Below are 12183 nucleotides of genomic sequence, written 5' to 3'. Positions count from 1 at the left end.
GCTTGAAGACTCAACGTGGTGTTTTAGCAGAAGGTGTTGGAATTTCATCTCATCATGGGCTCCTCTCAAGTGAGTGCATGCAACGTGAAATAGTCAAAAGACATGGTGAGCTGCATTCACGCGCACGCACACACGCGCTCTCTCTCTCTCTCTTCCTCACAGACACACACACACACACACACACACACACACACACACACACACACACACACAGCAAGCAGAGTGATAATTAATGCGGAGTGAGTGATTTCTTAAGAAAAAGACCAGTTTTACGACGAGGATTGTCCTTGATCAATGAAGCGTTGATGACTGAGAGTCTGAGCCTCCCACCCACATCTAGTCGAAGAATGGGCCCTTGGATATTAAAGATAGACTAACTCGCTGCCTATAAGCTTTGATTTCACACACAAACTGAAATACTGAGGAGCACTATATATATGAACATGGCTGGTCATCTGACAATGAGACATGTTTTCATGTTCTGGAAATATCTGCGATCTTATTGTTGTGTCATTTTGGAATAAAGCTAGAAATGCTGAAAAAAACACTTCTATAAATAGACTAAATGCGGAAATGTAAGATTTATCCTACTATTTCCTCCAAAACTGGGTGAGCGCACGGATTAGGATTGGTGAAGTCCTCAAAGCGCAGTCTGATATAATATGGAGAGGTGGTTAAGGACGGATAGCCTTTGAACTGTGTGTTTGTGTGTGTTTTCTGTGTTTGTGTGTATGTGTGTGGGTGGGCACTCGTGCGTGCACGCATGACCTGATTGAATATCAGTCGATATTAATTAAGATGTAATGAATCACATGGACAGGTTTATCTTTATGCATAAATTACACACATAACATTTTTGGAAGCAAAATTAACAGCTTGCAGTTTGTGTGTAGTAACATAAAATGTTTTTTTAATGTTAATCATGGGTGGATTGGCATAATCAAGAGCCCTATGCATGTGTGTGTGCGTGCCTGTGTGTGTGTGTGTGTGTGTGTGTGTGTGTGTGTGTTGGGGGTGCTACATAAGAACTGCTTGAATTGTAGTGGCATATGGCATAACCAGAAGCCTACTGAATACTGGCACTGTATTGGAAACTGCACCCTACATGGATCTGTCTTCACTTCAAGGAGAGAACCCTGATCCTAGTTAACCACACTAATAAACCTGTTCAGTTTATTTTTAGAAATATTCTCGCCCAGACGACGATACTTATAACTAAATGGCAGCTCAAAGATTTTTTTTTTTTTTTTTTTTTCCAATTTTCAGCAACAGGCGAAAAGACAATCTGTTTCAAACCAGGTCTCGTGAATTCTCATCATACTTCCTCTGACTGAAAACAATAAGCTCATTGGAAGCAGGAGTGTCTGTAGAAGGCGGTGGGGACAGACAATACGTAGAACTACGAGATAGGCAACACTATGGCTGATATGGAGCGCGCACAGACAATCCAGTAGGCTATGGGTCAAACGTCTTATTTTGAAAAATGACTATATTGATCGCCCTATAATTAATAAAACAATTGCAGTCCCTTATTGCTTTCACAGAAGGTTTGGTGGTGGAGCATGCTGGGTATTTGTCTCTACATGAAGAATATAATCATCACAAGCCCACAGCCCTGTCACATCCTCTGACACGTTTGCCCTTCTTTACCTTTAAGTTCACCGACCCAGGCAACCTGACGTCATGTTTTAACCCCCTCATTACCTCACCGTCTCCTCTGCAGCCCTGCAGGCCCACAATGGGAATGACAGCGTTTGTAAATCCCAACAACAGTTGGAGGCTACTGTTAATGGATAAAAAAAGAGTCTGTTTACGGTAAAACCTACAGAATTGGACTAATTCACAGAGGCTCGGACCAACACACTGTCTTGATGCATCATTTCATCTATATGGATCATTGGTAGTTTTTTATAAGGATGGATACACCAGCAGTTTTTTTTTGTTGTGGTATCAGAATACCCACAAATTCCCCTAGAGCAAATAAAGATAAATTAATACATTTTGGTTGACATTGTGTTGAAGTAGCTCCAACAATCAGTGCCCCAGACTGTATCGCCCATTACATTGTTGTGTTTTTTAATCAAGTCTTGTGATTATGGATGTCTAACACATCTGTTGCAGGCCCCACAACACACAAGAACAACATTGTGCTTCCTTTATTGAACTCATCAGCCATGTTGTTATCCAACATCTGCAGCGAGGGGTGCTAGGGTACACTGGGGTGGGTGGGGGGTTGCAGGATGCTCCCATGGTCATGTGACCAAGATGGCTGTTGTCACTAAAAAGCTCTTGTTTGGGAGAAGAAAAGGAGGTTTGTTGTGATTCAGTTCTCCCCCAGCTGCAGGTTGGAGGAGCATTGCATAAGCATCACATGGCTGAGCTGGGCAGCGATCATGAAGATCATTTGAGGGTCCCAGACCCAGGTCTGTCCATGGCTAAGTCAGCTCAGCCCTTTGGGCTTCCTCTTTTCATTCACAGAGCCCCTGCATTCATTTCACACAACTCCTGCTTTATCCTCTCCCTCTTACGACACGCTGAATGCTTGTTAGGGCTGATTTATCAGGATATTTTGATTTCTCTGAGAAAGAATGCTACAGAATTTCAGCTGGCAGTGAAATGGTGCAAGTGAAGAGTATTTGTCCTTCTGTGATATAAGATATTTTATAAAACGGAAAGGTGAAATCCGGCGATCTGATTGGTTGTTAACCGTGGTATATTGAGCATATACCACGGCTACTATTCTAAAGCCTTATCACAGCGTAAGCTATCACTCCGCGTCAGGCACGTATGACTGGTATGAATGGAAGTTGTTGTCATGTATCCATGACAACGGACTGTTGCAGTCCGTAGCCCAAGACAGCTGATGTTTTTACGATGTTAAAAAACGGACTAAAGTAGTTGAATCCACATGTTTAAGGTGAACTTTCACCTCCGGAGAGGGTTAACAATGGTAGAGGGGATTAAGCAGTGACTTTCATCTGAAAAAAAGCGGAGGAAAAGACGAGATGCAGAGCTAACTAGGAGCTAACGTCTGGAGAGGTGGGACTATTTTTTTCACAGTGAGGCTATTTTATTGGATAATATGTATTTCTGGTTGAATAAAACTACATGAAATTGATTGCGTATCCCTCTTTCATATTGCCTTTATTGGTAACCGTTTTATAAAAGCAATATATCACTCCAGTCCGTGGTATATGCTCATTATACCACTCTAAGGGGGTTGTCGTCCCTCCGCTTCGCGTCGGGCCGAACAACGCCCCTTAGCCGTGGTATAATGAGCATATACCACGGCCTGTCGTGATATATTGCTTAACTGTAATGCAGTAAAGTCTGCTTCAAGCTGACTGCTAACAGGCTGCTAAAATCTTCTGCAGGCCGATGAGTTCAGACACAATGGACATCAGACTCTCATGAAATTTCACAGTAATGGATAATGGAAAGCAAGTCACTGGCCACTTTTCCTAACTGTAAATCACAGTATTATCCTAATGTCTTTTTCAGTGACAAACTCAAATTATTGAATGTGGGATATCACAGATAATATGATAAATAAAAACCCATATAGCTGTTGTGAGGATAAATAGCAGCTACACATTAATCAATCAATACACAAACTTGTTTTTTACACTCAAGTCTTGCCACCAAAGCTTTGTTTTGGATCAGCCCAAGAACCATAACCAACGTCAAATTCTGACAGACAAACATGTCTGCAGCCAGAAACTGGAACCAGACTGCAACACCGTCAGCATCCTCCAATCACCCACTCTTCTTTAAACTTGCTGAGTCAAGAAGGTGCTGAGACCAAGCCACCAGTTCCTGATGTATGATCAATAGGGATTCAGTGATTCAGGGCCTTGCAGCACAGCAGGCTGCAGCCCCATGTGTGAAAGTGAGGCTTAAAAAGTAATTAAAAGCCTCATATGTCCATGTGTGAGAGGGAAGTCATAGCCTGGAAAAATGTTAAGACGACAAGCAAACTTTTCAACAATCAAAGTGAAACTACGCCCCTATTTTCAGTTATTTGTTGTGGTGCATTGATTATGAACGGATCTCTAAAGTGTCCCAGTCTCCACCTCAAAGCACTACTTCTTTTTTCTCTCTCCCTATCTCTCATTGCTTGCTGCCATAAATCCAGCTCAGCCATCATACCAATAACGTATCAGTTTATATGACATGTATATGCTTTTCGCATGGAGTGTCCAATTAAAAATGTCCTCTGCATGGCCTAAACCAGTGCTCCTGGTCGCCATCGTGCTGTCTCCTAGCAGATGGCCTTTCTGTCATATTAATTTCACATCCCAACGGCCGATTGTGGTTCTGACATAAAAGTGATGAGCCGTATTTCAGTGTCGCAGCTGATAGGTCTCCCAAAGATATGGAGGTCCTTTTATGGATCTTCAAATATGCAGTTATCACTCTCTCTGCCCACCTGACAAGGCTGCAACGTCTGCCAAAGATAAAAGTTTAACAACGGCAGATCATCGCCACAATGCTGAAGTGGAAAAGCGAGGAAACAGCAGAGGACACAGGCGCTTCAATGAGCAACACGTGCTCTTAAATCCTCTGAGTACAGTGATGGTAGAAGATAATTATTCTACCATTAATGCACAAATGGCTTTTCTTGTTGGGTAGTTTAAATGTTGATTTCTACAAGAGAGAAAGCGTGAGAAAGAAGGAATGAAAAAACAGAGATCCATCGTTTATGATGGCACACACCAAGTCACTGCAGGCTCCACTCAAATCCAGCAGGTCAGCCATAGCAGTAGGTTGTCACATTTGATTAAACTACTAGATTTGCATTGAGAATTATTTACACAGAAGGTGTAGCAGTTAAGACTTGTCTGATTATTAATCCAAGGCGACAGTGTGTGTGAATGTATCTCTCTCTGTTGTTTTCCCTTTATTTCCTTTATTTTTTTTTACCAGAAATGTAATATCTTTGTAGTCATTGAAAATGAAGGTGAAAGCTATATACGTTTCTCTGTGTATGTGCCCCTCTGAAAAAGATATTGCAAAACATATAAGTTAATATTATTGTTTGACCAGGGAAGCCTGTTCTGTGTCCTCAGGAGGACATGACACATGGCCTAAGCCAAAGGGCAGAATAATGTGTGGCAGAGTGAATGGCTGCACATGCTCATTAGTATCATTAATCACCAGGGACAGAGATGCCTAATGATAGAGGGACTAGGGACTTCACAGAGGAGAGGATATGACAGAGATGAAGGATTCCTAAAGAATATTAACATTTGGAAAGTGTGACTTGCTCCCAGATTCATACGAATGTGTCTGTTTTGGGTAACCGTGGCTGTGGTAAGATGGCAGATTGCTCAAAACGAAAAGGATCACTGTAATTAAGCTGAATCGTCAGATAATTCTGATCTAATGTGATGTTCTCACTCAAATAGTGTGAGGGAGAAATCGGGGTGAGCCACTTCCCCTGTGGAAACAAAGGACCTCTGTGGAGATCAAATAGGTGTGTGATATACCTGATATACATTTGACTCGCTTGGACGTCTGTTGCCCACCATAATGGGAGCAGCTGAGCCTTTGCACCAGATCTCGGGTGGAAAGTGTCGGGCGTAGCTCAGCCGCTGCAGCCTGTTTGGTGGGAGCAAGAGGCCCTGAGCTTGGCCGTCCCTCTGCAGCAGCAGAGGCTCCGGGGATAGTCGTGCATGGCTAGGGCAGGCTGTTTGATCAGCACATATTTTTAATTGGCTCCAGGCACCCTGGAGTGTCAGCATTGCCACGGAGCAGACTCCTACTGCACCTTTCCTAATTAAAATCATTACAAATTCAAGGCGCATCATAAAGGATTAAATGAGACTTGTGTGTGTATGTGCGCCCATGTGAGTGTGTGCGTGTTTTATCTATTACTGTGCCTGTGCATGGGTGCGTTGTCTCCTTGATAGCTAACATGTATAGCTTAATTGTTTTCTCTCTGAATATAGTAAATGAGTGAGGGCTGGCTGGAATCCTGGTCCACTAATCAAATTACATGAAAGGGAATCTCTCAACATATTCACACTGTAATACTGCAGAGAAATGAGTCTCTATATGTCTCTTCCAAAAACTTATACTTTGAGGGGGTGTGTTGAACCTCTAGTTTTATGTCTTTTATTGAATATTCACATCTGTCCTGCTGTGTATGGCGGGTATAATGAGAGCAGTTTGTCTTATTCAAAATAATTGATGTCAGACAAACTGTGCAACTCCATAGAGGATTATTTTTGAAAGGCCTGGAAAACAAATGGTCTCAAGAAAACTTGTTTTTAACATGACTGGATGTTTTATTCATCACCTCCTTGATGGAAACAAAAATATTTCCCTGTCTTAAATTAGACGTATGGATGATGGAAATATTAAAGCACAGACATTTTGCTCATATAGTGAGCTGTAGGGGGCTAGAGAAGGAGAGGTTTCAGTCCCCTAAACAAAGGAGGCAATCTCTTAAATATCTACCAATGCCACTTCGCCCTGAGGGAGCAAAGAAACAAGGCAGTGTTTCTTCGGTCTGATATTGGGAGCTGGAGTTCATGAGGGCAAATGCAAGTGGTGACTATATGGAGGGATTTTAAGAGCTGGCTCTGTTCGAAAACATGGCCCTAAAGCTTTAACACACACCCTGACACAAACATTAAAATCATATGACATATGACAGAGAAAATTACTACAATTTATAAAAGGTAATAACCAGGTCTGACCAAAGTTTGAGACTAATATCTCAGTCATGAGCCATTAAAGAAACGTCTACAGCTTTCAGGGACAATACATGAGTGTTGGACAAAAGCCTGTGAGCGCAAGCTAATAGTTATGGCGATCGAGATTGATAATGTCTCTTGTGGAAAACAGTGGGACTTCTATTCACATCAACGCCCAATAAAACTACGGCAACTAAGGGACAGTATTGTAAAGCATTGAATGGACATGCTATGGGCAGGCAGACACAACAATGCAACAATAGATGATTTATAGACATTGCAGTTTGCTGTCATTCTAGTGGTTGGAGATTGGATTTAACTAGTTGAGAACTGAACTACTGTGTTTTGTATTGCCAAAACTGAAATATGGGACATGGATGAATGTCAGGTTTATGTTCCTAATATCCAGTCCAAAGTTTTCAGGGAAAAATAGAATAAAATTTGGGAGTATTTTCGGGTTCTTCAGTGTTGCTCACAATCAACACAACGAGACTGGATACAGAAAAAAAAGAGTGGTCATTCAAAGTCATTGTAGAGACCCAACCTTCTCTGGAAAATCAGAAAAAAAAGAAACCACATATTTTGGAGGCCTATATTTGTGGAACGTGATCGCTTGGTTCCTACTGACTCATGGACAACAGAGAGACGTGGCAGAGGAAAGAAAGTGAAAAATGGATTGGAAAGATGAGTGAGGGTGGGGTGTCTCTTCAACCATCGCTGCTTCCTGTCCGGAAAAGTCCATTCATCATTTTCACGTCTTCGTGTCATGGCTTACTTTGGCAATTGCCAGAAGTGTGGCAATGATGACACAGAGGATTGATGAGGTGCAGGCGGGGGTGGCTAGCAGGGGTTTAGGGTGGAGATGGTCAAACCAGATGTGGTGTGAGGTGGGGCTGGGATGGACCACGAGGGGGGACCTGATGAAGGTCATGATGTTACCCACTGCCCCCATTAACCATATCCATTTACAGGCACGCATGAATGTAGGCCACGCAGAGACTGCTGGACTGTATTGTGATGCACATTCACAACAGTTTTCCGCATACCACAAGCCACCAGTGTGCAGCGAGACGTTTCGTTGTGATGTGGACACCAGCTTTCCAGAATTCATGAAACTGCAGCTATAATCACTAAAACAACATAGCCTAGTTACTGTGTAAGAAAACAAAAATGAGTGGCCCTTTAGTTGATCTTAGCGTGTCTGTTATATCTCTTCTTTTCTTTTTTTTTTTACCCTGACTGTAGTAATCAAGCCTGGCAATTTTATAGTTTACAGACTTGTCCGAATAAGCTTGCTAATCAGCTGCTGACTTTATCTTAATTCAAAGTATAGATATGGGAACATCATAATTTAGGCAACAAGTGAAAATAGGCTTTGTAAATTAAACACAATATTGGGGTAGGCCTATTCCATAAATTAACAAAAAAACAAGTTTGAGCAACTATAAGCATTTAAAACACTGTTAGCTGCTCAATACAACTTTGCGTGCTATAAGTAGCCTTTTAGCAAAATTGTCACCACTGTATATAGGCTACATGTCAGTCTTAAAATCATTTTATAAGACTGAGGATTTCTTTTCACATAGGCCTACACACTAAATTATTTGGCCCCTTTTAAACTCTTTTAGTCCATTTCTTCAAACTCTCAAGTGGTCACTGTCATATTGGCTGACAAACTCTTCTAATTGCCCTTCAAACTATATTCCACACCTGTAGCATGTGAAATGTTAATTAAGGATTCACTTCAGTGTTTTGTCTAACCCCTTGTGAATTTTCTGTGAGACTTACATTTGGTAGTCTGAATGGATTTATATTTTATGCAACATTAATCTAGCAAAGAGTATATGTCAGCCTATACCTTGAAGACACATACTAAATCTAAAATTTAAAGCGTAATTCATCTCCTCCCTGTTGTAGATGAATGCTTTCAGGTCCACATCAGCAGACACAGTGATGATACATGACTGGGTATTGCTGGACTCCCCCTTGTGGTAACACAACACACAACTGTAGCTACAGGGTGACAGCCTGCCAGACAAGGAATACAGCGAAAATGTGAAGGGGTAACTGAACTCAGACTGAATTAAATTAGTGCCAAGAATAATATCAAAAGGTGTTCTCTCTTCCTTCCCTCCCTCTCTTTTCACTGCGCTGCGTAGTGTATCCCCTGCTGGCACTGGGCGTACTCCGAAGAGTGTGGTTCTCCCAACTCGGTAGCTGATCAGAACCAGGTGGGTAGGCCTCCATGTGCTTTCTATTTGTGCAGGATGTAAATGGATTCAATTAGATCCAAATGCACAACCTGTCAGCCAGGGGGAAGTGGCAGACTTTCAAAGGCCATTAGGACAGGATTTGGAATAAAAACTTCACTGGCCGGGATTGTGCCATTAAATTGGTTGATGTGAAACTATTGAAGTGATTTGAGCTTGCATGCTGACTGTGCGCTATTCATGTGGGTGCAAGATCTGTCACACATACACACACGGACCCTCCGAAATTATCATTAGCACCCCCCCCCCGACTCCCCTCTTTCTTTTTCCATCTCTTTCTCCGTTGCTCATACACACACACATTCACACACAAAATGCAAACATACAAATGGCATACATAAAGCTATCGTTAGACATATTGCCAGTGGCCTCAGAAACTTGCCTGCATTACAAACAGGAGCTCTTACAGCTTTAAAGTGAAATAGCTCCATCAGTCATGGCTGTTAAGAAGCCCAGCCATAAAAATTAAAGACTTCCAGCAAACTGACCAACTGCAACACGTCTCCTTTGTTTTTTTTGGCTGGGATAATATGATGTCTACAGTTTAACTTTCAGTTTCACTCACATGGCCTCTGTAAACATGCAAAATATTATAAATTGTAAGCCCGTTGAAGCAGAAAAAGCACAGCAAAGGACTCATTGACAGATCCTCCAAGAGGCAATGCTTTCTCACACTTTTAGGGGCGGCTTTACGCAGATGTTACAACATCACGCCGAGCAGACGTGTTAACTACGAACCAGTTTCACTCGTCATGAATTGTTGCGGGGGAGGGGTCGTTGTGTTGAAAACAAAGGACTTGTCACACAGATGTTGGAGATGGATAGAAGAGAGGCTTCAGCTGACCTCCTATGATTTTAATGCAGAGAGCCTTTACTTTACAGGCCTGATATAGATGTGAATCAATGGGACATTTCTCAGCCATTATTATCAATCACCATTGCTTAAGACACCCTAATGAGCTCATTAGATAAGATGAACAGCAGATTGATTGCAAAATGGGGCAAGTAAAAAGTAAGATGTAGAGAAGTAGAAGGTGATGGAGGAGAAAGGAAATAGGTCTCATGGATCTCCAGAAAGAAGAATGGGAGAGTGAAATTAAATGAGTAAGAGACAGGCAGTGTGTCTTGAGCTGCATTTTTACTCTTTCAAAGTTAAAAAAAAAAATTGAAATTCTTTGCGTCCTTTCTGTCTGTTTTGCCACCTGCACTGACCATACTAAGATCTCACAGGGATATATATGCTGGACTGAAATGTCATCAAACAAAAGGACCACATATCTTTGCGGCTATAGAAATTTTGGTGTGTGTCAGCCTCCACCCCACACACACACACACACACACACACACAGCTGCTGAGCTTAGCCGTCTGTGACCCAACAGAAGAAAGCAGTTCAAGGCGATTCACCAGCTGCCCTGGATATAACATGTGGACATGAGAAGGAAGAAAAGAAGATGAGCAAGAGAAGTAAGAGGAAGAGAGAGCAAGAGAGAATAAAGAGGAGGTAAAACAACAGAGGGAGGGAGCCAATGAAAGTCAGTGAATTCACAGAAGCAAGAACACAAAGAAGGAGGGGAAACGATGTGTATGAGAGTGTAAACGATGTGATTTGGGCAGACATTTGTTCCCCTCGGGCGAGCACGATAGGGCATTCTGTCTGTATCAGGGGAAACGTAGGAGTACCCTGCTGGTGCTGGGGTTTTTTTCTACTGTGGTACTACAGAGGATCGAAAAGTGAAAATATGTAAGAGAAGGTCAGTATTAAAGCAGCAGCAACCCTCTCTGTTTCCACGCAGGACGGAACAGATGTGCTCATGACTCCAGCTGTTGCCAGATGTGGATATAGGACCATCTGCATGAGCTGTTACAGTACGTGTGTGTATGTGTGACTGTCTTGGAAAAAAAACAGGGAGAAGAGTGCAGTTTACAATCAAATGACAGCACTATTTTGGATGATTTGAGTCTGACACCCCCCTCCCCCTCTTTGATTACTCTCTGTCAGGATTATTGGAGCTCCTGATAGCCTCAAGGTGCAAGTTGCCTGTTTCATGCGAGGAAAAACAGCTCCATCTTTGATTACTGGAACGTATTTTGGAGTGTGTACATAGTCTTCCAGCATTTTGTCACATTGCTGCATTTAAAAAAGTAGATCATAAAATGCTGTTGCACAAACACACTTTGATCTTGTGTGTGGTCAATTACATCCTGATGACTGCCTCTATTCATCTGCGCATCCACGCTGACACACAGACAGCATTCATACAAGGTGAATTCAGAAGGCTGACAATATACCTTTCTATTTTAATGCAGCGGTACATAGGCCTACACCAATCATCAACAACATTCAAAAAAAGGTAACTGGATTTAATGCTCTGGCTCATCTTTGTCAAGCCATGAAACCATGGAAGATAACTGAAACTGCAGAATACGTTTTGAATCACACTACTAATGCTCCAGAATGACCTCTTTCAAAACATGCCATACACCAATATAATAATACACACCACTCAAAAATATCTAAGAACTAACAAAATGTGATGGTGACTGAAAAGCCAAAAGATCGAAGGGATAAAAAGAGGAAAGTCATTTTTTTTGTGCGATGATATAATATAAAACCTAATGAGACATATGACCCCAGGAGATGGCAGATTAAAATGTGCAAGGGCGATTTCCACCAATAAAGGTGCAGACGGCGGCTGCTCCACCGCTGTGCTGTGCTCCACCAGGCAAAGAGAATGGTCTGAATAGATTTTAGCAACCTTCATAAAGCCAGGACTAAAGCCACTTCACAAAAGGGAATAGAAACCAAGCCAATCAATTAATGCCCCCCAACAATGTGGAGCACAGACAGGGAGAAATGCTTTCAGATCTGGTATACGTCTAAAAACTTGCTGGGTTCCAGCGTTCAGTGGCATTGAACAGGAGAGTCAGGGTCTACTCTCTGCATGTTCATGGCTGCTTTCTTTGTGTGTGTGTGTGTGTGTGTGTGTGTTCCAATCTATTTGTGTGTTGGCGTGTGCACGTGTGTGCGCGCGCTGAAAAGCTCACTATTGAATGACTACATTCAACAGAGCACCGTGCTCTTTAAATGCCAATGAAAATAAAGAAAGGGAAATTGTAGGCACTCTGAAGCAACAGGGAAAAAACCAACAGAGCGAGACAGAGAAAGCAAAACCTTGTAGCGCCAAGAGAGACTTCATAAGGTTTAGCAGCC

Source organism: Trachurus japonicus, chromosome 8, assembly GCF_045865225.1.
Source record: "Trachurus japonicus isolate A0001 chromosome 8, Traja_1.0".
Classification (NCBI taxonomy): Eukaryota; Metazoa; Chordata; class Actinopteri; order Carangiformes; family Carangidae; genus Trachurus; species Trachurus japonicus.
The sequence above is the reverse complement of the archived record's forward strand: the minus strand, read 5'-3'. Positions refer to the sequence as shown.